The 26,939-nt window shown below is 39.8% G+C and overlaps 1 protein-coding gene and 1 non-coding gene across 2 annotated transcripts in view; one reads left to right on the forward strand and one right to left on the reverse strand.

The window, feature by feature from the left end:
* Positions 1–26,939, forward strand: part of LOC5566602 (matrix metalloproteinase-2) — a 269,084-nt gene that overhangs the window by 200,939 nt on the left and 41,206 nt on the right. The window lies entirely within an intron of this gene.
* Positions 17,044–17,127, reverse strand: Trnal-uaa. The gene has a single exon. It is a non-coding gene; the product is annotated as a tRNA-Leu (tRNA).

Genomic DNA, 26,939 nt, shown 5'->3' on the forward strand with positions numbered 1-26,939 from the left:
TGACGCGCGAGCGACGCGCAACACGATTGATCCTGCTCACATCACCCGCCCCCGCAGGAGCAAGCAACGCGAGCAAAGGATCAAACACTACTGACCCTATCCGCGAATCACTCCACTATTTATTCATGAGGCGCGAGCGACGCGCAACACGGTTGATCCTACTCACATCACCCGCCCCCGCAGGAACAAGCGACACGAGCAAAGGATCAAACACTACTGACCCTATCCGCGAATCACGCCACTATTTATTCGTGCCGCGCGAGCGACGCGCAACACGATGTATCCTGCTCACATCACCCGCCCCCGCAGGAGCAAGCGACGCGAGCAAAGGATCAAACACTACTGACCCTATCCGCGAATCACTCCACTATTTATTCATGACGCGCGAGCGACGCGCAACACGATTGATCCTGCTCACATCACCCGCCCCCGCAGGAGCAAGCAACGCGAGCAAAGGATCAAACACTACTGACCCTATCCGCGAATCACGCCACTATTTATTCGTGCCGCGCGAGCGACGCGCAACACGATTGATCCTGCTCACATCACCCGCCCCCGCAGGAGCAAGCAACGCGAGCAAAGGATCAAACACTACTGACCCTATCCGCGAATCACGCCACTATTTATTCGTGCCGCGTGAGCGACGCGCAACACGATTGATCCTGCTCACATCACCCGCCCCTGTAGGAGCAAGCAACGCGAGCAAAGGATCAAACACTACTGACCCTATCCGCGAATCACGCCACTATTTATTCGTGCCGCGCGAGCGACGCGCAACACGATTGATCCTGCTCACATCACCCGCCCCCGCAGGAGCAAGCAACGCGAGCAAAGGATCAAACACTACTGACCCTATCCGCGAATCACGCCACTATTTATTCGTGCCGCGTGAGCGACGCGCAACACGATTGATCCTGCTCACATCACCCGCCCCTGTAGGAGCAAGCAACGCGAGCAAAGGATCAAACACTACTGACCCTATCCGCGAATCACGCCACTATTTATTCATGCCGCGCGAGCGACGCGCAACACGATTGATCCTGCTCACATCACCCGCCCCCGCAGGAGCAAGCAACGCGAGCAAAGGATCAAACACTACTGACCCTATCCGCGAATCACTCCACTATTTATTCATGACGCGCGAGCGACGCCCAACACGATTGATCCTGCTCACATCACCCGCCCCCGCAGGAGCAAGCAACGCGAGCAAAGGATCAAACACTACTGACCCTATCCGCGAATCACGCCACTATTTATTCGTGCCGCGTGAGCGACGCGCAACACGATTGATCCTGCTCACATCACCCGCCCCTGTAGGAGCAAGCAACGCGAGCAAAGGATCAAACACTACTGACCCTATCCGCGAATCACGCCACTATTTATTCGTGCCGCGCGAGCGACGCGCAACACGATTGATCCTGCTCACATCACCCGCCCCCGCAGGAGCAAGCAACGCGAGCAAAGGATCAAACACTACTGACCCTATCCGCGAATCACGCCACTATTTATTCGTGCCGCGTGAGCGACGCGCAACACGATTGATCCTGCTCACATCACCCGCCCCTGTAGGAGCAAGCAACGCGAGCAAAGGATCAAACACTACTGACCCTATCCGCGAATCACGCCACTATTTATTCATGCCGCGCGAGCGACGCGCAACACGATTGATCCTGCTCACATCACCCGCCCCCGCAGGAGCAAGCAACGCGAGCAAAGGATCAAACACTACTGACCCTATCCGCGAATCACGCCACTATTTATTCGTGCCGCGCGAGCGACGCGCAACACGATTGATCCTGCTCACATCACCCGCCCCCGCAGGAGCAAGCAACGCGAGCAAAGGATCAAACACTACTGACCCTATCCGCGAATCACGCCACTATTTATTCGTGCCGCGTGAGCGACGCGCAACACGATTGATCCTGCTCACATCACCCGCCCCTGTAGGAGCAAGCAACGCGAGCAAAGGATCAAACACTACTGACCCTATCCGCGAATCACGCCACTATTTATTCATGCCGCGCGAGCGACGCGCAACACGATTGATCCTGCTCACATTACCCGCCCCCGCAGGAGCAAGCAACGCGAGCAAAGGATCAAACACTACTGACCCTATCCGCGAATCACGCCACTATTTATTCGTGCCGCGCGAGCGACGCGCAACACGATTGATCCTGCTCACATCACCCGCCCCCGCAGGAGCAAGCAACGCGAGCAAAGGATCAAACACTACTGACCCTATCCGCGAATCACGCCACTATTTATTCGTGCCGCGTGAGCGACGCGCAACACGATTGATCCTGCTCACATCACCCGCCCCTGTAGGAGCAAGCAACGCGAGCAAAGGATCAAACACTACTGACCCTATCCGCGAATCACGCCACTATTTATTCGTGCCGCGCGAGCGACGCGCAACACGATTGATCCTGCTCACATCACCCGCCCCCGCAGGAGCAAGCAACGCGAGCAAAGGATCAAACACTACTGACCCTATCCGCGAATCACGCCACTATTTATTCGTGCCGCGTGAGCGACGCGCAACACGATTGATCCTGCTCACATCACCCGCCCCTGTAGGAGCAAGCAACGCGAGCAAAGGATCAAACACTACTGACCCTATCCGCGAATCACGCCACTATTTATTCATGCCGCGCGAGCGACGCGCAACACGATTGATCCTGCTCACATCACCCGCCCCCGCAGGAGCAAGCAACGCGAGCAAAGGATCAAACACTACTGACCCTATCCGCGAATCACTCCACTATTTATTCATGACGCGCGAGCGACGCCCAACACGATTGATCCTGCTCACATCACCCGCCCCCGCAGGAGCAAGCAACGCGAGCAAAGGATCAAACACTACTGACCCTATCCGCGAATCACGCCACTATTTATTCGTGCCGCGTGAGCGACGCGCAACACGATTGATCCTGCTCACATCACCCGCCCCTGTAGGAGCAAGCAACGCGAGCAAAGGATCAAACACTACTGACCCTATCCGCGAATCACGCCACTATTTATTCGTGCCGCGCGAGCGACGCGCAACACGATTGATCCTGCTCACATCACCCGCCCCCGCAGGAGCAAGCAACGCGAGCAAAGGATCAAACACTACTGACCCTATCCGCGAATCACGCCACTATTTATTCGTGCCGCGTGAGCGACGCGCAACACGATTGATCCTGCTCACATCACCCGCCCCTGTAGGAGCAAGCAACGCGAGCAAAGGATCAAACACTACTGACCCTATCCGCGAATCACGCCACTATTTATTCATGCCGCGCGAGCGACGCGCAACACGATTGATCCTGCTCACATCACCCGCCCCCGCAGGAGCAAGCAACGCGAGCAAAGGATCAAACACTACTGACCCTATCCGCGAATCACTCCACTATTTATTCATGAGGCGCGAGCGACGCGCAACACGATTGATCCTGCTCACATCACCCGCCCCCGCAGGAGCAAGCAACGCGAGCAAAGGATCAAACACTACTGACCCTATCCGCGAATCACTCCACTATTTATTCATGAGGCGCGAGCGACGCGCAACACGGTTGATCCTGCTCACATCACCCGCCCCCGCAGGAGCAAGCGACGCGAGCAAAGGATCAAACACTACTGACCCTATCCGCGAATCACTCCACTATTTATTCATGACGCGCGAGCGACGCGCAACACGATTGATCCTGCTCACATCACCCGCCCCCGCAGGAGCAAGCAACGCGAGCAAAGGATCAAACACTACTGACCCTATCCGCGAATCACGCCACTATTTATTCGTGCCGCGCGAGCGACGCGCAACACGATTGATCCTGCTCACATCACCCGCCCCCGCAGGAGCAAGCAACGCGAGCAAAGGATCAAACACTACTGACCCTATCCGCGAATCACGCCACTATTTATTCGTGCCGCGTGAGCGACGCGCAACACGATTGATCCTGCTCACATCACCCGCCCCTGTAGGAGCAAGCAACGCGAGCAAAGGATCAAACACTACTGACCCTATCCGCGAATCACGCCACTATTTATTCGTGCCGCGCGAGCGACGCGCAACACGATTGATCCTGCTCACATCACCCGCCCCCGCAGGAGCAAGCAACGCGAGCAAAGGATCAAACACTACTGACCCTATCCGCGAATCACGCCACTATTTATTCGTGCCGCGTGAGCGACGCGCAACACGATTGATCCTGCTCACATCACCCGCCCCTGTAGGAGCAAGCAACGCGAGCAAAGGATCAAACACTACTGACCCTATCCGCGAATCACGCCACTATTTATTCATGCCGCGCGAGCGACGCGCAACACGATTGATCCTGCTCACATCACCCGCCCCCGCAGGAGCAAGCAACGCGAGCAAAGGATCAAACACTACTGACCCTATCCGCGAATCACTCCACTATTTATTCATGACGCGCGAGCGACGCCCAACACGATTGATCCTGCTCACATCACCCGCCCCCGCAGGAGCAAGCAACGCGAGCAAAGGATCAAACACTACTGACCCTATCCGCGAATCACGCCACTATTTATTCGTGCCGCGTGAGCGACGCGCAACACGATTGATCCTGCTCACATCACCCGCCCCTGTAGGAGCAAGCGACACGAGCAAAGGATCAAACACTACTGACCCTATCCACGAATCACGCCACTATTTGTATGCTGTTCAATTAATTAATTGAAACAAAAAACTAAAATCACTTCCTTAGGGGGTCCAAAATACGACCGTTACCCTATTTAGAATCAGAAGCTAGTCGACTTCATTGAAAAATCCATAGCAATTTGATGGAGGCAATCAGATATTAATTTATCAATACACAAAACAGAACTGAAAAGTATCACTTCGAGAGGGATTCGCGATAAGGGCCTATCTGACAAATCAATAACAATGAGAAAATGATCAATGAAATTCTCATGTGCAATTTCAAATCCCAATTGGATAAAATATACTCAAACTTTAACCTTTTCACTTTAATACACATTTCATAAACCTAGTTTTAAAATCCTCATTAATACCACACACATCTCCTACAATTCCCCTAGCTATTTCGTACTCAAAATATCTTTAAAGGTTTCGCCTAAAACGTACTCGAGAATTCCAGTATCGCCCAATGTTATGAGCCTGTAATCGATATTATTTTCAGTGTCGCCCATTACTTTTGCGCCGTGTTTACCTTCTGGTTCCAAGTAAGCCCACCATGTACGCCTTGTTTATTTTTTGTTTGCAGTGTCGCCGTTTACTCTCGCCGTGTTTTGATTTCGATTTCAGATGCGCCCATCACTTTGTTAAACAAAAACACAGGCGTAATCAATAAAGTGTGTGGTTTGGCATGAGGTGAAGTTTCGTCTTCTACAAATTTGCGTTTTTTGAATAGTTAAATTATCGATAGGGGAAAAGTTCAAGTGCAGTGAATAGACAATCGAGCTACAATTTCAACGCTATATTTTCTTAAATTGTGTACATTTTGTCAGTTTCGCCTGATTCGCGAATCTTTCTAGACTTCTTAGTATTGGTTTTGTTGGTGGAAAAACAAGATTGTGATGTTGTACTTTTATTCAATAACAAGTAGGCTGATAACCAACGAAATTGCAAACAAACAAACTGTTGATGTCCAAAATTATAACAAATTTAAACAATGAGTGTTTTTGACATAATTTTTTGAAAATCTAGACCACTGTGCGACGTTTGGTTGGCCTCACGTCACAAATTGATGCACAGAGAAAAGTGTTTCTCCGATAAGGAGTCCTTCGCTTTCCATCAACGCCAGTTGCCGCCACTCGTTCACTTGCTACTTACTAATGTTATGACTGCTAAGAGGGGGCATGGGTGTAGTCAGGAATTTTATCAAGGGGCGAATGAATTGAAAGCAATCAGTATCGAAAGAGGCTCGATTCCAACCTAAGGAAATCTCCTGGAGAAGTTTCTTCAACATTAAATCTAGTAATAACTCCAGAACCTCTACAAGCCTGCTAGACAGGTGGTTAAAGGAAGGGCTTTTGCGAAGAATTGGTCAAGAATTCCACAGGACTTTTTATGAAGATTCTTGTAGAGATTTATGCAAAAATTCTTTCATTATTTACCACCAAAATTTAAGACTATACAATGAACAAAATGTCCAGGTTTTACATCAAAATGTTTGTTATTTGAAGGCACAAGTAATTACTTTATGAGTTTTTCCAAGAATTTCCGATGACGAAGATTCCTCTTCAAAATGCTTCTAGAAATTCTCTAGAAATATTCCGACATTTGCATCAAGGATTCATCCAAGAATTCCATTATTGTCCCCTCCAAATATTTTACAATATTAGTTTTATTTTGGAACATCTCTAGGGATGATTTCAGAAACACCGCATTTATTTTTTCTAGGGAATCAACTTATTTTTTTTAATATATTTCAAAATTTATCCATAACTTCAATAGTTTTTCTTGAGATATTCTCAGAATATTCTTTGAATCGTAATAATTATTTAAAGATGTTGCCACGAAACACTTCATCGGACCCCTTTCTTGAGGATTATTGGGATATTCGTTATCCATGGTGTCTGGCATTTCTCATGCCTCTTAGTATACCTTTGATAATAAGACCAAATTAGTGAAAAAATATTTTCGGCGAGTTTGACATTTTTCTTAAGAACCTTGTCATATAATATTTTTAGTCGATGGAAATATAACAAACATAAATTTAAGTGGATAAATTTTAATAATATAACGCATAAAATTAAAAAAACAATGAAAAAAAACTTGAAAAAAAAGCAATTTTTGATCCTTAATATCTTCAAAAGCGCAAAAAATCGCAAGCTCAAATATAGAACAATACTAGATGAAACAGATGTCAAAATTTCAGAGAGGTATAATTTGGTATTTGGTTTTCTTAAAAAAAATGTCAAACTCGGTGAAAAAAAGGTTTTTTTTTCATTAATTTGGTCTTATTTTGCCAATAACTCGAAAACAGTAGGTGGAATTTAGACGTCTTAGTTTGTTTGTTATTATTGTTTATTTCATAAAAATGACCAACTTTGCCGAACACGCCAAGTCTCTAGAACATCACAGTGAAATGTTATATTGTGGCGCCACTTATGCGGATGGTTAATGAACTAACTGTTTATGCCAGTGGATGGTCTTTGAAGATACAAATAACTTTGCCGAAGACATCAAATGCCGGAAATGTTTCGTTACCGGGTTATCAATTTTGTCCCGCCAGATTGCGTCCCTGGTCCATGGTGTAGGTATTCCATTAAGCAGGTTTAAGATCTTTATCAGGCTTTGGGAAATTTAACGATCATAGACACACGAGCTCTGCTTCCATCCCATTTTTCGCCCGCATTCATGCAACACGCATGACAATTATCGTTCGTGGAAGATAACGAGCCATGAACGAAAACAAGACAGAAATACACCACCCACTGTTTGGTGCCGATTACTGTGTGCCACCACTTGTATCATTCGCTTACACGTACTGATCTGATCAAGAAACAGAGGCGAATATTTTCGATTTACTGTGCTATATTTATATGCTCTGTTCCGTACGGAACGTGCGGAGAAAGCGCAAACGACAATTCGTTTACACACCCAATCCGAAAGTAGCGAAACACTCACCGAATAGAGCCCCCAGCGTGACCCAGCCTAGCTACGTCACTGAGATCGCGAGTTACCTCGATTGATGTGAGTTCCACCCATGAGTGCCCGTGAGAGATTCCCGCCATCATTGTCATCGTCATCGAGGTACTCACTGGCACTCACCACAACAGTAACGAAACGATGAGTGCAGACGCGTCGCGAATGTTCCACGCGCGTCTGGAACACGTGTACGGTGAGAGCGCGAAAATTCTGGAACGCGTGCGCGTGCATATAAATACGCGACCGTTCCGCCAGTGAAGTCAGTCTTGTTTTAACCGCCGCGAATTATATATCGAGTGAAGTGTCCCAAAAGTGAACAGTAGTGTGAATAGTGAACAGTAGTGTAGTGTAGTGTAAATAAAGTACAGTGGACTAGTAGAATCAGTGGTGTTGTTCCTTTTATTCCGAAAATACAGTCCACCCCGACCCGACCGGAGTTGGCCACGGTTAACGCGCCAACATGCTCCAATAGATTATGATTAGCTTGTTAAAGGCTGTATTACTAGAAAATATGAAAGTTATTACCAATTTTATGCAAAATTGTTGCAGTCTGTGAGAGCTGCTGCTCTTGAACGCTCTCGTGCCACATACAAAACGAGAGAGTGAATGTTTACATTCATAGGGCTCTCCGAATGCGATATGCTACGAACTGTTATGGTTCACGAACAGTTACATTCTCCGAATATGGTTCGATCGGCTTATTCGGATCAAAACCCAAACACTATCTTAATTAAAAAAAACTTTATGAATTCAGAGAAGAAATATTTTGAGAAATATCCTTTTTTGGCCCTATTCCTGATATATCCTTTGAGAGATTTATGGTTTAATTCTTTGTAGGATCCTAAAAGACATTTTCCCATGGAAATCGCCGGATTAATTCCTGACTAAATCTCTGCAATAAGTGTTGGTAAAACTTTTTTTTTTATAAAATCGAGACGAAATACTTGGAGAAATAGCTGAAAAGGAACTCCTTAACATATTACTGGAGTGTATCTGGTTAAACTAAAAAAAAGCTTTGAACAAGTAGAACAAAGCTAGATTTTGAATTCGATGTGATAATTTTAGAATGATCTTCTTAAGTATTTTTCAGAACTTTAGGAAAAATTACTAGACAAAACCATTTGGAAATTTTTTGGAATTTTTTTTCGAGAATCTCTTGTTAAAATTCTTACAGGAACTGCTTGGGGAATTCTTAGATATAAGTTACTTAGCCCCTAGTAATTCCTTATAAAATCCGAACAAGTTGTACTGTAAAAATATTTAAAAGATATCACTTTAGTAATTTCCTAAAAAGAATTATATGAAAAATTTCTGTAGGAATTTGCTAGATAAATTTCTCGAAAAGAATCCCTGTAGTAATTCTCGAGAACGCTTGAAAAGAAATATTTTGAAAAACCCCTGAATCTCTTGGGAAATCACTTCAGAAGAATTTCTACACGTATAGCCGGAATTTCTATTGAAGATTTTTATAAAAAGCTTAGGCAAATCAAGAATTGCCCTAAGAGGAACTACTGTACGAGTATTCTTAACTTTCTTATAAGGAAAAGCACCTATTTTCGACCAATCACTAGCTTTCAACGCATACGATTTTAACCTTTGGAAATCCGGCTCAGAATTTTTGAAGGTCGAAAATGAGCCATTTTCCTTTGTGACGTTTTTTTGCCCTAGACTCTTAGAGATTTCAAATGATTTATGAATTTTCTCAAAAGTTGCAAAATGTTGACCCGTTTTCTGAACACAACAGAATATTTTATAGATTTTTTGCATCAAAGCATCTTGAGAAATCGATAAAATCCAAATATATTAAATGTTGTCCATTGAAAGATACATAACATAATTACTGCTTGCTTTTAACTTAAAAATAGGGTAGTTTTGATTTATCGCGCAGTAAGGTGTGGCCCATTTTTCGAACTTTCACAAAACCAAAAAATCTTCTGAAGTCAAATCTCAAATAAAATCAAAACTGGTCGTAGTCAGTAGTCAAAGTAGATTTCGCCAATTTTTTTTTTTTTCGCAAAAAAAATTATTTTTGATTGACCACAAATTCTAAAATACTCAACCAATTCCAAATCTTTTTATATGCTTTTGAAGCTAATTTAGTTGATTCAAAACTGTGTACACAACACATTGAGCATGAGCATGAGCATGATTGACCGCCCACAGTTGCTACTCCGTTATTGCAAGAACAGCTGTACTTACACAGGGAACCAACAGACATTACTCGGGATCAGTAGCATCTTCAATGTGTAAGTACTGGTGCTCTCATTATTATAACAAACAATACCGACGCCGGCTGCGTCCGAATGCAGGTCAATTTGAGGATGGGAGGGAAATGTTGACGTGTAACTTGCTTTATAGAAGCCGAGGAGTCCTCTGCACTTCCGCAAGAAAACACTGGGATTTTGGATATGGGAAAGGATTCGTTATGGTAAACGATAAAGATATAATTTGAAATGGATACGAAAGCAAATGCTTTGATGATCGATACCGATAGTGCAGTTACTACGCAAACCAACCACAATTGATCCGGATTTCGTCGCTCGCCCATAAAGGAGCAAGCAACAGATTCAACGGATCAAACACTACTTCAAAACTGTGTACACAACACATTAAACAAAAACACAAAAAACTTAAACGATCCAAAAAATAGTTTTTACATTTAAAAACTCATGGTTTTAAGGTAGTTTTTGTTGAATAAATGAGTCAATTTTTATTTCAATAAATATGTTGTATAGTTTAGAAACAACTGTACAGTATAGAAACTGGGCCTGGGCCACATCTAAATCTTAACATTTTTCGCTCGAATTAGAGTTTTTTATTTTTATGTGATTTGAATTCAGAAGACCACACGCATTTTTGGTTTTGAGAACTTTTGAAAAATAAACCGCAACCGTTCAACTGCACTCTTTTTTTAAATAGTTCGGGGTAATTTGGTAATGGAGTCAATTTTCAATTTTGAACTAAGAGAACGAAAATGTAATAATCACAACATCCCTTCAAAACCCTAGTAAAAGAATCTCAGAAGTAAAATATGTGGAATTTCTGAAAGAACCTCTAAACGATTTCTTTCATGATATTCTTTAAAATAATCTCTTAGCAATTTTTTGGTGAGTTGCGTTTCATCACAATTTCATGAGCACATTTTCCAGGAAATGATTTTTCAGGGATTCTAGTGGGAAATCATGGAATTATGGCAGAATCCACTAAGAATGTCTGATGAAACTCTCTAAAGAACATGTAAGGAGTTGTCTAGTGATGTCCGTTCGATTTTGGCAACACGTCTAAAACTTTTATGTTGCCAAAATCGAACAGTCTTTTCATGATCTATTTTCCTTGCACAACTTATTGTGAATTAAATTACAAAGTCGTCCTACAACCTTGATTCTGATTTAATTGTAGAATATGTTCAAAATAAATGCAAAAATTTGTATAATTCAAATCAAAAAGTATGTTGCCAAAATCGACGAAATAATCATCCATCCTTCTTGTATAGATTTATTTTTAAATAATTTGTAGTTTTTCTGTAGCAAGATCAGTGGCAAAATTCTTGACTAGATTTGTCAATGATTCCTGGCAGAAGCCTGAAGTTGAACTCCAAGGAATTTGTCATGCAAGCTCATGGGGTTACCGAACGCCGAGTGCTAATGACAATCTTCGATGGCGTGCAGGAGAACGGTGTGTAGCGGCGAAGAATGAACCACGAGCTCGCACAACTTCACGGCGAACCCAGTATTTATAAGGTGGCTAAAGCTGGAAGGGTACGATGGGCAGGGCATGTACAAGAATGCCGGTAGGAACAAGAATGCGTGGGGTGCAGCGAGCTAGGTAGTTTGACCAGGTACACCAGGATCTGGAGAGCATAGGTTGCAGTCGAGGTTGAAGAGAAGCGGCCATGAACAAAGTAAATTAGCGAAATTTTGTTGGTGAGGTTTTATCAAGTTGCTTGATGTAGACCCAAATACATAAGAATACCTAAACGAAATATTATTATTTTTATTGTTTATTGGTAACAAATCAAGTAATGTTGATTTTTTCTTGTGTCTACCAGGGAGGGGGAACGCCCATGGAGGGTGGTTCCGCCTTAATCCGACATTTTTATCTTCTGGCAGTTGCGTTCGGGAGGAATTGGCAACTCGCTATTTGCTTGATTGAATTTGTGTTATTCGAACGAATGCCCGTCCACTGATTAATAATTTCTACCGGGTGGTACCGGGGCTGGACACGGAGCTAGTTATCAGTTTGGGTCCAGCGAGCGAGCTGTCAATTCATTTCTTTGATGGACCAAATGGAATTTCTTCGGTTCGTCAGTTATGTTCTGACAGGGACAGGATTAGATAAGCATGTTTGCAGTGTGGGGAGAGAAAAAAGTGTGCCATCAGTTGAAATACTTTGTTTCCCATTGGTCAAGGTGATGGAACAAAGTCCAGTAAGCCGACGGTTAATCATCTATGCAAATCTTACTTCGACACTGTCATGAGTAGAGCGGCAGGTCAGAGCGCTGTTTGCAGTTTGGGGTCCGGTTTTCCCATGTCTAGAATCGAACTCTAACACGGATTGGGGAGTCTTGTGGAAATAGATCATCTACTAAGCGTCCCAGACCGGGAGATCTACTATTTTTAGGAAGACATCTTCTCAACAAGCTACAAGCTGACGATTGAGCTGATCTTGACCGACGTGATGGGCGATGTTGCGACATCGAAGATGTCATTCAATCTCCTTAGCGGATTCCGTACTAAGTTGGGTATACAAGAGAAAAGCATCAACCAAAAAACGGCGCCATTCTGGGTTGCTAAATTTAGATTGCTTGCTAACAGCGGATGCGTTAATTTGGGAATGATGTTTGGTATTTTCGGGAACGATGATACCGACTGCAGAGAATCGCATACATGAATGAATTGAGAAAGTCACAGAGAAAGATACCATAATCAGCTGGTAAGCATATGTTGCGTATTAAATGCAATTCGAATCAGTGCTGTTATTTGATTATTCTATTAAAAGTGGTTGAACTCTTGGAATTTGTACACGAATCACATAGTTTATCTAATATTGCGATTAAATAATAGGAGGATACGAAGTTAGAAAATACATACACTGGGACAGAGCCTGCTTCTCAGCTTAGTGTTCTTATGAGCACTTCCACAGTTATTAACTGAGAGCTTACTATGCCAATGACCATTTTTGCATGTGTACAATTTCATATTCGTACGGGATAATGTTTTCACATCAAGTTAGTAAAAACTATTAAATAATGTATTGAGTTTAAAATACTTTATCCACATTGAAGGTAATAGGTGTCATCTATTATTTGGCAATCACAAAATGTTTCCATTTACATTCATCTTTGGATTGATGGAAAAGTATTGAATTTATATCTAAACTTCACCCAATTTCATATTCATACACCTACCAAAATTAAAGCGTAGAACATTCAAAACTAAATTTTTAACCTCTATTTGATTGCTGAAGTGCTTTATTATGATGTTCAGATGTAGTGAAGTACATTTGTACAATTTATTAGCGAACATATATGAAATTTAGGTAAAATTATGAGAAAATCCGGTTTTCTAATGTTTTTTGCATTAAAATCCAATAATTCGGACAATAACGTTCATTATTGTCATTTGATCCAAACTATTAAGCTGCTCTGAGCTCTGATAGAAATTTAGTTGAAATCCCAAGTAACATTTTTAGTTTTTTCATTTACTACAAGCTGTTGTTACCACCATATCGTTAAGACTCATTTAAGAACTTATAAGTCTTAACAACCTTAATAAACCTCTGATAAAACCCCGTTAAACCCGAAAAGGCCCACACTACAGGAGGTTGTTAAGGCTATACCTTAAAACCGCTTTTAAACTTCTTAGTTATGTTTCGTATGAATACATCTACTCTTGTAGTATGCTATAAAACATTCAAAAGAGCTATTGTGTAGTCTTATTGAGCTCATCGAGTGGTATTAAATATTTTGCGATATCCTAAAACACGAAATAAAACCAATGTGTAGAGCTTATGATTGAACGAACGCCTGCCAACAAGTTGTTTATAAACCATAAACTTTTTTTTAAAATATTGAAACCATCATGATGATCATATGTATACAGCTTACAGGAATCATAAACAGTCTTCATCCCTTTTGAGTTCTGAAAATTGTTGTGCAATAACTTCAAAACTCTTCTAACATGATATTTTTAATCAATGTAAACCAAATTTTCATTCTAAACAACAGGTAAAGGTTAATTTTGAACTTGTCTGTAAAAAGAATTTGAACTACGAACTTCATTTTACAATAAAGTACTCTAAACTATGCTGTACAAACCTCTACATAATTGATGTTATCGCAATATTCAATTATCTTTGAATTAATATTCATAATAGCACCCTATTGTGCAATTTATTGATTTTGTATGAAAAATGCAAAATAACTTCAATGAGTAGTGAGCATTGATATACTTATTTTTAGAATACATCCTGCTGTTTTCATCATTTTATAAAGCGTTTGTGTTGCGGTTACGGCAATAATATTTATTCTATAAATCTCTGTAATCATGTTTGGAAGTAAAATGAAAATTAAAAATAATAATTACGCAATGTTTTGATGGGAAAATTAACTATGGATCATGTATATTCATTTAGGAGCCAAACTGAGAGAAATTGACCAAAGTTTTTGGTTTTTGATTTGTAATAAATTTTATATTACCTATGTTCCAAAACTATAAGTTGTCGATATCCACTCCTAGCTACTTTAAAACTGATTTTTATTTTTAAGACGATTTTAAGCAGGCTTTGACCCAGTTGGGACGTAATTCCAGAAAGAAGAAGATATCTCTTTTGTTAGGTGTACAAATATGGAATTGCGTCAATTATAGTCACAAACTCAATACTTTTCCATTATTCCAAAGACTTAAGCAAATGAATACAGTTTGTTAATGCCAAACAATAGATGACACCTATGACCTTCGTTATTGATAAAGTATATCGAAGTCCATGCACCATTTAATAGTTTTATACCAACTTGATATGGAAACAGTGCCCCGTACGACAATGAAATTGAGTCACTGTATATCGTGTGGCAGGTACGAAGATACTCTATGCCCAGGGAAGTCGAGAAAATTTCCAACTTGAAAAGATCCTCGACCGGTGGGATTCGAACCCACGACCCTCAGCTTGTTCATGCTGGGCGGCTATCTGGGCCCCAGTTCAAGTCAAATTCAAGTCAAAAACTTCAAATTTCGAGTTATCTAGTTGTAACATTAAGGGTACGATATGAAGTTAGGAAGATGGGAAATAAGAAAATAGGAAGATAGGAACATGAGAAAATATAGAGATAGGAAGATAGAACGATTAGAAGATAGGAAGATAAATAGATAGGAAGATAGTAAGATATGAAGATAGGTAGATAGGAAATGAGAAAGATAGGGTGATAGGAAGATAGGATGTTAGGAAATAAGAAAATAGGAAGATAAAAAAAGGAAAATAGGAAAATAAGAAAATAGGAGGTATCCTCGCCATCCAATGAATTTGGTTTTTGATTCAATGGAATCAATCAATACATAGAAAATTGATCTATTAGGTAAAATAAATTACCTTTTTCGGTTTGGAAACAATTATGGCCATTTGGGGAACATATTCACTGGTTTTGGATATCGGTTCCAGTAGAGACCCTAAAGTACCACTTCCAATATCATGCGCCGATATATTTCTCGACGTCTCAAAATTCATGTTTTTCACCCATATGTGATTCAATATCGTGCCATGAATTAAAGAGTGGTTCTGATCTTTTTCGGAAACTCGATGTCAGGTTTCAATAGAACCTCTTCTGCTGTTATTATATGATGGATTGAGCAGTAAGACTTTCACATAAAACTGAATTAACATCATCTCAGATACTTCCTCTTATTTCTGGCGATAAGAGCCTGTTTCTCAGCGGACTATTACACGAGCATTCTCACATTATTGATCTGAGAGCCTTCTTCAAAAATTGACCATTGATTACATTCGTATGCCATAGTATCTAACCTGAAGCTTGTGATACATGACGTCTAAGAGATCAACTTACAGTGATTAAAAAAATATAATACGTTGTTTTTGCATTTCCCCATCATTTTTATTTAGCAAATTCCTAGGTACCTCAATGAATTCGTACCTAGGCTTGAAACCGTCACTAAATTTTAAATTGTTATTGCATGTATCAAAAATATATCATATTTGTGATTTTTCCCGAAAATCTCGTCAAAATCAATCAAACGATGGCGTAGATACAGAATTTTAAAACTTCGATGTCGACACCCAGTACTGTAAAGGTTAATGGGATGCTGTCTAAGAGGCAGAGATTCGTCTCGACAACTTCAAGTAAAAAATTAGTGAACAAAATTTAAAAATGTTTTTTATTAGAATACATACGAAGTAAGATGAACCCATTGCCTTTCGAATGAGCTATAAACAGTTTAAAAACCAGTGCAACTGCGATCCAAGGGACCATCGAGTTAGCCATGAAAACCAACTTTTACTATGGACCTATGCACGGGTTCACTATTTGACGTTTGAGCGGTGCCGTGTTTTTTATGTGACCATGGAAACCAGTGAATTCGGCACCGCTCAAACGTCAAATTAGTGAACTCGTGCATCCGTTGATACCTAGTTCTCTAACTCGATATCGAGTAAGGGAGAGTTAACTGTAGAACATGGTATGAACTGTATAGAAAACGAATTAACCTTTATTGAAACTCTTTCAATTGATTAGAATGTTGGCTGACTGAAGATTCGCACTCATCCATCGCAAAAGCAAGCCGAACCATTCAGAACGAATGGGAAAGTCAAAATAGATAGAATAATTTATGTCTGAATTTCTTCCCTTACCGGCTTGTTTTGTGTCAAGCATTGCCCAAACATATTCATCCATACAAGAAGTGTGCCGGTTGCCTCAACACAGTCAGGCAATGCAAGCAAATACAATTTGTTATGGTTCACCGGTTTATTTTCACGTGCACGTGGGTAAACCAGTTCATTTGACTATGCACTTAACGATGCATTTCACACAACTGCGTGCCAAACTGCAAGTATTAGTGAGCAAATAAATCGAGAATGAACCGTCATCAACACAAATGCATCGAAATAATCACAAATTTATGGCTCTGTGCAAGTTCTAACTAAATGAACAGCTAATGAAGCAACTAACCACAACACAAACGTGAACTCCCCACATGCATCGTTTCCAGTCTACACAACTCTACACTGGGCGTTCACCTCGCATGGTAGCGAACGATGAACAAATTTGAATCACCACCCATTAGAGCTCTTGCCTGCTGCTCTCGTCACCACCACCACATCACATCACAGTTGACTATAGAATTGCACACCACAGTTCGTTTCGAATGCGCGCGTGCGTCTGTCGCGCGGCGACGTTCGGCAAAAAATTCGTCCGAATGTGTCAGAAGTGGGGTTCGAACCCACGCTCCCTTACGGGAACCAGAGCTTAAATCTGGCGCCTTAGACCGCTCGGCCATTCTGACTTGGTGCCAATAGTTGGGGCCAAAGGTGCTTTTGTTCTGGGGCTGCTGACGTCGCACGTTCAAAGTGCTCCCCTTTTCCGATGTTTGCTTTTCTGGTTACAGCGGTTGGCTTTGGTTCGGATGCAGCTGGGTGGGAAAGCACAGCTAGCTAGCGCTATTTTAACGGTAGTGCGGTGGTGATTTGTTCGTTTGTATTATTATAGACGCTGCGCTGAGGCGATAGCTGGCATTGTGAAAACGCGACGGCGCAACGATGATAAGGAGATCTACGTGGGGATATTATTTTGTTGTTGGTTGATAGCGGTTTGCTTGACACCGTATCGCATCACGCTTTCATGATTGATGGTATTTATAGATGCTAATCAGGCATGAGCATCGTTAAGGTGGTATGCACTAGTTGGTGGCAACGCCTAATCAATTCTTAAAATCTAAATTGATGAAAATTAAATTAAAAATGGACCGTTTAGTTTTAAATTCTGGACAGCGGTATTCTAGAAAATAATGTATTAAGACAATTTGCAATATGTTTTAAGTGATTTTAGTGGACCAGACGGGATTCTATCTACATATGTTTTGGATGATGTTATCAGTAGAACTTGCCTTTCCGCTATTTTGTCTCTACAATATGTTTTTAGAATCAAACCGACAAAAAACCTGACGTACGTAATTAGGGGTCATATACCACGTGGTCATTCATGGGGGGAGGGGGGTTGGGTCTGGCCAAAGACCACGGTTCATACAAATTTTAAATTTTCTGCATGGACAATTGACCACGATTGGGGAGGGAAATCCAGCCCCTTAATGTGGGATACCCGAGCAGAATCTGATGGCAAAATCATATCTAAATGATATCAAATTAAGTTTTCCATTATTATTTATTAATCATTTTCTAGATCTGAATCTTACTTCAAAATTTGATATCATTTTGATATTATTTAGTCCAAATTGAAATTTCCATAAAACTTATACTAAATACTTGAAATTAAAGGCACAGTGAAATCTCCATGAGTCAATGTCCCAAGACTGTATGTGAACTCATGAAGCCATTAATTAATTAAACTGTTAACAAAATGTATTGTGTGATATGATGGTCCCCTTAAACAGCGTTTTAAAAATAATTTGTTCCATTACTCAAGCATAACTTTTAGATAATGTGCACTCAAATTGTTTTAGTAATGTGGAACGCTCAGATTTAGGTAACAATTGCTACGTATATGTTCGTGTATAAGGCTTTATCCAAAAACCTGATTCAAAGCATTTTGATACACAGCTTGTTAGCGATTGATATTAATAGAACCAGTAGAAGTTAGTTCAATATTTTAAATTCTAGTTTAGACACAGGAATTTTTAATTACAGTTACTTGTATCATATCATAAATCCCTAAAATGTTCAATTTTGATAGGTTGCATGATAATCTTCAGTGAAATTAACTCGAATATTAATCTGAGCGAAAGACTTAAAAAATACACACACATAGTACACACTTAAATTATTTTACGGATTCCTGTGAAATTTCAACAGCTGAACAGTTCGGTAAAATAAATTAACGGAGTACGGTAAATCTTTACAGTATTCGGTGAAAAATCACCGGAATCCGTTAAATTCCGACGAAGTTACGGTGATTTATTTCACCGAACTGTTCAGTTGTTGAGATTACGGTGAAATTCACCGTAAGAGCTTAGTGTGTAGTATCGACAAACACACTCCTACTTATGATTATTACTTCTTGTTTTCTCTGTAGAGTAAGATGTGCTATTTTGGTACTAATAGCACACTGCGCCTCTCAGTGTGACTTTTTCGTATCATTTTTCCTAACTCCGAATACTGCCCATAACTGCATAACAGTCACATTCGACATTTTTGACAAATTGGAGTTAATACCATGGAGAGTCATCAAATGATAAATACTTTCGATCAACTAACTTAAAGCTGTGATATTGTTCTAGAAAATTCGAAAAAATACCAAATTGTTTTGTCACATTGGTAATTATAACCGCATAACAGTCACAGTGGGATTATAAATGTGCCTCGTAATGGAATATAAATGAAATTTCTATCAGAATTATTTTCTGACTATTCACCTAGTATATGATATGAGTTGTACAAAATATCAGCCTCAAATAAGCACTTTTGAGTTCCTGGTATTTTTTTGAAATTTTAGTTTCCTCCCATACTCCAATAAAATGCACACTTGGTATTCCATTTACTCAGTGCCTACTTTTGTCGAATGTTACAAATATGCAGTTACCCGATCAACCAGTCTTCATAATTCTTTATAGATCTTTGACCAACGATGGCGATCGCTAACGGTTCAAAACGAATCTTCATCGATCGCTATCGAAAATCACTGACTGGTTGACCGGGTATGGGCAGAATAGTCCTTGACCAATTAAACAACATTTCTGAAGACACCATCTCTTTATATAATCATAATCAAGAGTTAAGCATGATGATATTTCACCTGTGTTCCTCAAAATGCACATCACGCAACTTCGAGAAAATGGGGTAAAAATAAATCGTGTAATTTCAAAATAATCGCGTAGAAAAAAATGGCGTTAAAAACTACGTAAAAAAATCGCATAAAAATGTTCGGTTTACGTTGAATATTCTACACAGAGATATCTCAGAATTGGGTCCTAAAATGTTTAATGAAATCTTGTTTTTATTTAATAACACGAAAGAGCATGTATTTGCAATTTTTCCCGCTCAAATAACGGCTATATCATGTTTGAACTTTAATTTAAAAATTGGGTCCATAAATGAACCTTGACCCTTTTGATCATGTTTGACGTTCGCTTAGTCGATAAAAACACCACAGGGGTGTAAGTTTTACCACTAGGGTTGTTCCTATCTGACATTTCGGAAGGGACACGGAAAACAAACTCATAAGAACACTAAGCTGAGAAGCCGGCTTTGTCCCAGTGGAGACGTTAATGCCAAGAAGAAGAATAACTTCCAGAATCGGCTATAATGTGGCCACTATATCAAGAAGTTTAGTGACCCACTGGAATAACTCTGGCCACAGAAATATTCCCAAGTTCCTCTGGCCTCTTTTAGAAACTAGATATGTGTACCAGTATACTGACAAAAAAATATTCGAATCCGTTAGCTTAGCGGTGAGGGTTTTAGTATTTTTGCTTTCACTCAGGCCTATATGGGTTAAAACATTAAATACGTTCAACTGATTTTTTACAAATAAATATTTATAGTATTTCCTACAGGGACAACTGCTATTGACAACTCTAGAGATTACTAAAATAGGAAGTTGGATAGAAAAGTTGTCAAGGAAATCCTCTCCGATTGCCTAGGGACTTTATCAGTGATCTCTCTAAATATTCTTATGAATGTTCTTTAAATAATTATATAAAGAATTTTTCGTTACAGAAGTGGGGGACCTTTTTATGGACGTTTATTTTTTCTGAAATCCCGTCATTACTCACCCCATGATTTTTTTCTTGGGTTCTTGAAGTAACTCCTCCAAGGATGCCTTGTGAAATCTGAACTACCGACAAGAATTTCCTGTGGAATTTTATCAGGGATTATTTATGAAATTCCACAAGGGATTCGTCTTAGGAGAACACATTCATGAATTATTCCGAGGTTTCATTCTGAAAGTTTCCCAGTTTAATTTAGTTTTGCAACTAACAATAGCGCCTCTCCCTAACCTATCAAAGTAATTCTCTTCTTCTTATAGTTCTTCTAGCTTAGAGGTGGCCGCCAGGTGATAAGGGAACTGTTGCTACACAATCACAAATTTTAATGCTTCCCATAAGAAATACAAAGGAATAAAAACGATTCAAAAAGTTATGGCAATCGTTATCCTATGCCAAATTGCACGGCAAATTAACACATCATTGCTCACGACAATTACACAAGAGTCATCTCCCCAAAGAGGATACGTCAAACAGTAAAAGACATCTAATGCATATTTGATGACGAACTGGTCCTTCCAGCTCGTGAAGCCTACCAATTTGATTCCAGTTTTGGTTTACGCGGCCATCAACCTTACGATGGCAGTACATTTTATGCCGAATTCATACGCAGATAAACTTCCCGTCCTGTTGTCATCATCAAATTCCCATTGACTTCAGTCATTGTCCCGAACGCCTAGTTATTTGCTGGCGCCAAAAACAAATTACGTCGAAAGACGTGAACTATCTATCTATTGCAAACGTGTACCGTGCCGGCGGATGTGACAACCCCCCGGAAAACTATACGTGAATGCGTACTCTCAAACTTCAATGATCTGTAACCGGATTACTGCATTCGTCCAGGATCTTCCAAAAGGGAACACTTCCTGTGTGTAGTGAACAACATTCAAAACAAAATGCTAATCAATGCAGGTCCCAGTTCTAAGACGGGCATGCCTTTCCTGGAACAACGCGGGAAGAATTTCTTCGGGTTAGGGTAGGTGTACCATTATCAAGCAGCCTAAGGAAAACTAATATATATTTTGGGGGTGGCGAATACTGCTACTATGGCCAATATCGCTGCATCTACCTTAGACGCAGAAAGGACGTTCTTGACGTCCCTTTGTTTGATTCGATATGATTGCATTCCGAACGGGTAGCGAATCGGGGAAGTTTCGAACGGAACCGTCAAACTTTTCTCATTTGTGCGTGATTCGGTGGGCAATAGTGTGCTGCCGATGCGATGGTATAGTGATTTGAATTGCAACTACTTGTACGGTTCGGTGTGGTGTGGGTATTGCTGAGAAAAGGGTTCCTACTGTCGATATTACCTATTCAGAGAACAACGAACGATATCTTATTAATATAAATTACGAATGAATACATTGTTTGCTATGGACCAGACGGTAGTTGGGAATGAAGACGTCTGAAAGTTGACAAAACTCAATCAACGACTTCTGACTCAGGATAGAATAGCTTCAATGCTTCACTATTTTGCAAACTTACTTTCTTTTCAGATTTTTGTTAGTGGAAAAAATCAATCTACCAAAACGCATCAAAAACGCAAAAATGTTGATCGTTTAAATAATTTCCATAGATTAAAATCCCTAAACATTTAGATATCAAATTTCGGTATTAAGGCCCAAGTAAAAACGGTGCAAAAGTCAAAATTGAGAAAGCAGTTTTCTCCTTTGAAACCAACAAATCGAAGCAAATAAAAAAGCGGTCTTTAATTTTCTGAATGAAACAGCTGTGTGTTTTCATTTTCTTCGATTCGTTGGTTTAAAAGCAGAAAACTGCTTTTTCAGTTTTGACTTTTGCACCATTTTTACTTGGGCTTTAAAGGGACCATCGAGTTAGTGAGGTATCAACTTACATAACACAAAACCAGTGCAACTGCGATCCAAGGGACCATCGAGTTAGCCATGAAAACCAACTTTTACTATGGTTCTCTACCTCGATATCGAGATACGAAATATCGAGTAAGGGAGAGTTGAATGTAGTTCAAATTTTCAAATAGATTGTCATCCCTTCATTCTAGGCATTGAATGCAAACTAATTTGCAACTAAGATCAATATTATCAGGCATTTATCTTAGGAGAATAAAAGCTACTTGCGAAACCTGATGGAACAACAGGTGGCTGAAAATACAGGCTCCTGTCCCGTAAAAGCAACCAGCAGTTTTGTCATTAATCGTGTCATGTCTTGTCGGCAAAATTACCTAATATTTCACTATGAGGAATTCAGAGATTTTCGAGTATTTCAGTTTTTTCTCGGACATTCTTTTGGATATTCCTTAAAAATTTCCTGCAAAAATAATTGCAGACAACCGTCTTCCAAAAATTACTTAAGGAATCCTTTGCAAATTAATTGCATTGTTATTGAATTGTTGTGTTTCTACCAAAATTACAATTACCAATTGGAATTACTCCAGTAACTATTCCAAACTTCCATTTGTACATCCCAGGAAAAGGACAAATTCAAAGGCCGAAGCGTTGGATTTAAAGAAACTAATTCATTTTCTTGGAGTATTAAACATCTCTGATGACTTATGCAATCACATATGGCTCTCTGTTAGTTTTCAACTTCAATTTATTTCTCTTATCGCTTGCTCGCGATTCTAGACATCTTTTACTACTTTCCTTGCTCCCCTCCACTTTGAGTAGTATCGCGTTCACCGAAAAAGCCAAAAAATACTTATAAACATAATAAAACTGTAGTTTGTCCTAGCGTAAGCTTCAATTGCACTTGTCATACTCCCAATGAACTGCTGTTAACCTAAAAAATCTGAAGAACTTTACTCCAAAGAGCTCTTAAGTTCATGAAGGCACAATGGCGTAGCTAGGGGGTGCGGTATCATTACCCAGAAATTCTTACAGGATTTCTTAAAAGTTCTACAGTTCTAAGTAATCACCATTTACGATTAATAACAAGAGAAATATTCTCTTATAGGAACTACTGCTATTAAATTATACATAGGTTTATTTTAGGGTTGAATTCATGAAATTTTTTCAAGTGATCAAATAAGAAAAGCTCTTATGTTTATATTTTTATTTTAATATTACTTTGTCTCATTTTAGAACCACTCCTTCAGGAACTACTCCTGGATATAATCATAAATTCTACCAGGGATCATTCCTCATAATGTGTGGAACTTGTCGCCCTGAAAATATGCGAAAATAAACAGGGGTATACCACAATAGATCAACATAATATTCGCAGTGGTTCAAAACCAATAAAAAATTCCACAAAATTTATCAGGAATCCTGTCAGAAATACAATAGATTCAACCGGAAATTCCTCGTGCATTTCTCCAGAAATTTTAAGTTCTTCCAAACATTTATTGAATAGTTTTTGAAGTAAATTTGCAATAGATTCTTCAATTCAATAGTGTATTTATGGTTTAAGGTAAGGGGCCTTCCTTAGTCGAGTGGTTAGAGTTCGCGGCTGCAAAGCAAATACTTTATAAGTTTTTCAGAATACTTATCCAAGACTTTCTCAAGAGTCTAAAGAAATCCGAAGAACTGTAAAACACTCCTCTCTTGTTGAAATTTATCGTTTATTTTTCCAGAATCATATCTTTAGGATTTATTTTCAAAGTATCAACCGGATTTTTTTTTCAGAAATTCCCTCTAATTATTTCTGAAAATTTGCTTAGCATCTCCTTGGAGGCGTTTTTAGAGAAATCCTGGATGAATTCTTTGAGAACCTCTTTCGGGAAATTATAGAAGAATTCCTAAAGGAAAATCTCTCAAGGTATTTTTAGATAAATTTCTAGTTGCAATATTAAAGAAACTCTGAACTAAAATTAGAGGAAATTTAAAAAAAAATACCGGAAAAACTCAGAAGTTATTACGTAATTAACACGGCACTGCTTAAAAGTCAAATAGTGAACTCGCACATCGGTCCATAATTCCAGAGGGTTTATTTGGAATCTTGAATGAATTCTTCTTCCGAACGAAATCTGGGGGAATTCCTTGTGAAATTTGTGAAGGAATCGCTTAATGTACTCCTGAAGAAATCTTAGCGTTGTTAATTGAAAAAAAAATTTTAAACAAACACCTGAATGTCATTATTAGGAAATCATTTGATGCACATACTAATACTTGGCATAACGCTCAAATTTTTTTAGAAAGACCCTTTGAGAGATGACTGGTAGGAATCTCTGAGGAATCCTAATTGAAACGTGGTTCCTGATCATTATCTCTTTAATCACGTTTTTCAAGCCTGTGGTGTCCAAGTTCATATTTTAATATACATAGGCGCTACCAGCCCTGTTGACTAATCTAATGTTAATTGTATGTTAGCCTTGCGACGCACATCCCTATTTTATAGGGCTTCAAATTTGACTCCGCACGGGGCTCCCAACAGCGCAACTGTGACGACATATCTTAGATCTTCACGTATGATATAGTTACCTTTATAAAATCTTCCTTATTTCAGCACTAGCTTTAATGTTTCCTAAACTACTTCTGAATACTATTTTATATAGGTCGTTTCGTATACAAACAACTAATCTGAATAGACTGCGCATCTTTGTCCGCTTTCGTACGAAATTTTATGCATTCAAAAATAAAGGTGATGTCTAATATTTAACTATATGTCCACGTTTAAAACATTGTTGTTTCTCTCAAAGGAGATATCATTTTATTGATTCCAGTGAACTATCGTTGCGCCTTATCGTATCAAATTTAGACGTGTCGTGTACTAGAGCCTAGTGCACGACGCTGAAGACGGCCTTACAGTTGAGGTCGAAATACGCGTATGTGTCAAAGGATACAAACTCTAGTGGAACTAAATGGTATAGTACCGTAATCCGGGGTAACATTGATCATTTTTCTGAATGTTTTTTCAATATTTCGTTTGAAAATGCAAATGTTGCAGGTTTTATATTTTTAAAACAAGTACTGCCAACCATAGCTCGAGACTATATACTTTATTTAGTTTATTGAAAGATTTAAGCATGTTGAAAAAAAATGTTTTAGGCGATTTTTTGATTTAGTTGATATGGGGTAACATTGATCACCTATATAAACAACATTCTGTAATAAAGAAAATGTCGTTACTTACTTAAATCATGGCCCCTGAAACCGAATATGAAGACCAAACGCTTACAAGTCATTTACTGTTTGAGTTATTTTAAAATTAAAAACACCTCGAACCACGGAATACGCCTAAAGGTAGGCAATTTCCTAAGGGAATTTTACATTCCTAACAGTAATTCAGTAATGTTGCCTAATTGAGCATACTTATAAGAGTTTTGACAACGGAATCGTTTTCGGCGATGTCATTTTTAGTAAGAACCACATTTTGCTTGCTTATATCGTTTGCAGAACTTATGTGAGACATGAATCTTCGGTAGTGTCATCCTTAACAATTAAAATAATTATTTCGAAAAGTTGACAAATTCACGCAGAAGGTAACCGCAATTTTCACAAAAATATTAACTTTTATTAGCTTATGAATACAAGAAAGAGAAGCATCATTCATGATTTGAAAATGTTTCATCAATAAATGATAATACGAACTTTTGATGAGGTGAGTCATTCCGATCAATGTTACCCCGCTGATCAATGATACCCCGGATTACGGTACTAAATTCGGGTTTTTCATCTACTTATAGGTATTCTACTAAACAGCCCGAAGATTTATTAGCAAGATTTGTATCCAATCCCCATCGACAGAAAAAAACAACTCACATAAAGCGGGATAATCCACAACCAAGTGTTGTTTACCCAACAATCGAAAACAATTGCGTGGATCGAAAAGTTTTCGCGTCCTATCATAATCACTTTCTTTGGCGCGGAGATAAAACCCGTCGTCAAACTGCAATAATGATGGCGAAAGCACACAAAAAGAATAGAATCTGCACCGTGTGGCGTGCGAAATCGTCCCATAAAAGACAAAGCTATAGAGCACTTATTCCATTACGACAATGGAGACGAAGACGACGACGACGACGACGATTATTATTGTTATACAAACAAGTTATCGCGTCTTCGGCATCGAGTGTGTCAAGTTGATCACAAAGGAACTGTGTTCGATTATTCGTCACCGTCTCGTAGTCGTTTTTTTGGCCACACAAAATTCACACCCTTTTATTGAAGCCTGAATTACCACCTCCACACGCGACCTCAATCCTGGATCGCCTTTTTCATGCTTTATGAAGCGCATCAATTTTGCTTTTGGCTTTTATCTTCCCATATCGACGACATGTGTAAGCTCGCTGCTCGATTGGAACGTTGATGGGTGTGGGCACGAGCTATCCCAAATGATGCACCACCGAAGGAAAGGACTAACAGTTGTATAGGGGAAGATGGTTCAAAAAGGTAATTTAAGGTCAGTCGCACCTCCATCAGTGAATTTTTTGTAAAGATAATTTCGAACAGAATGATGAAAAT

Source organism: Aedes aegypti, chromosome 3 (genome assembly GCF_002204515.2).
Source record: "Aedes aegypti strain LVP_AGWG chromosome 3, AaegL5.0 Primary Assembly, whole genome shotgun sequence".
Classification (NCBI taxonomy): domain Eukaryota; kingdom Metazoa; phylum Arthropoda; class Insecta; order Diptera; family Culicidae; genus Aedes; species Aedes aegypti.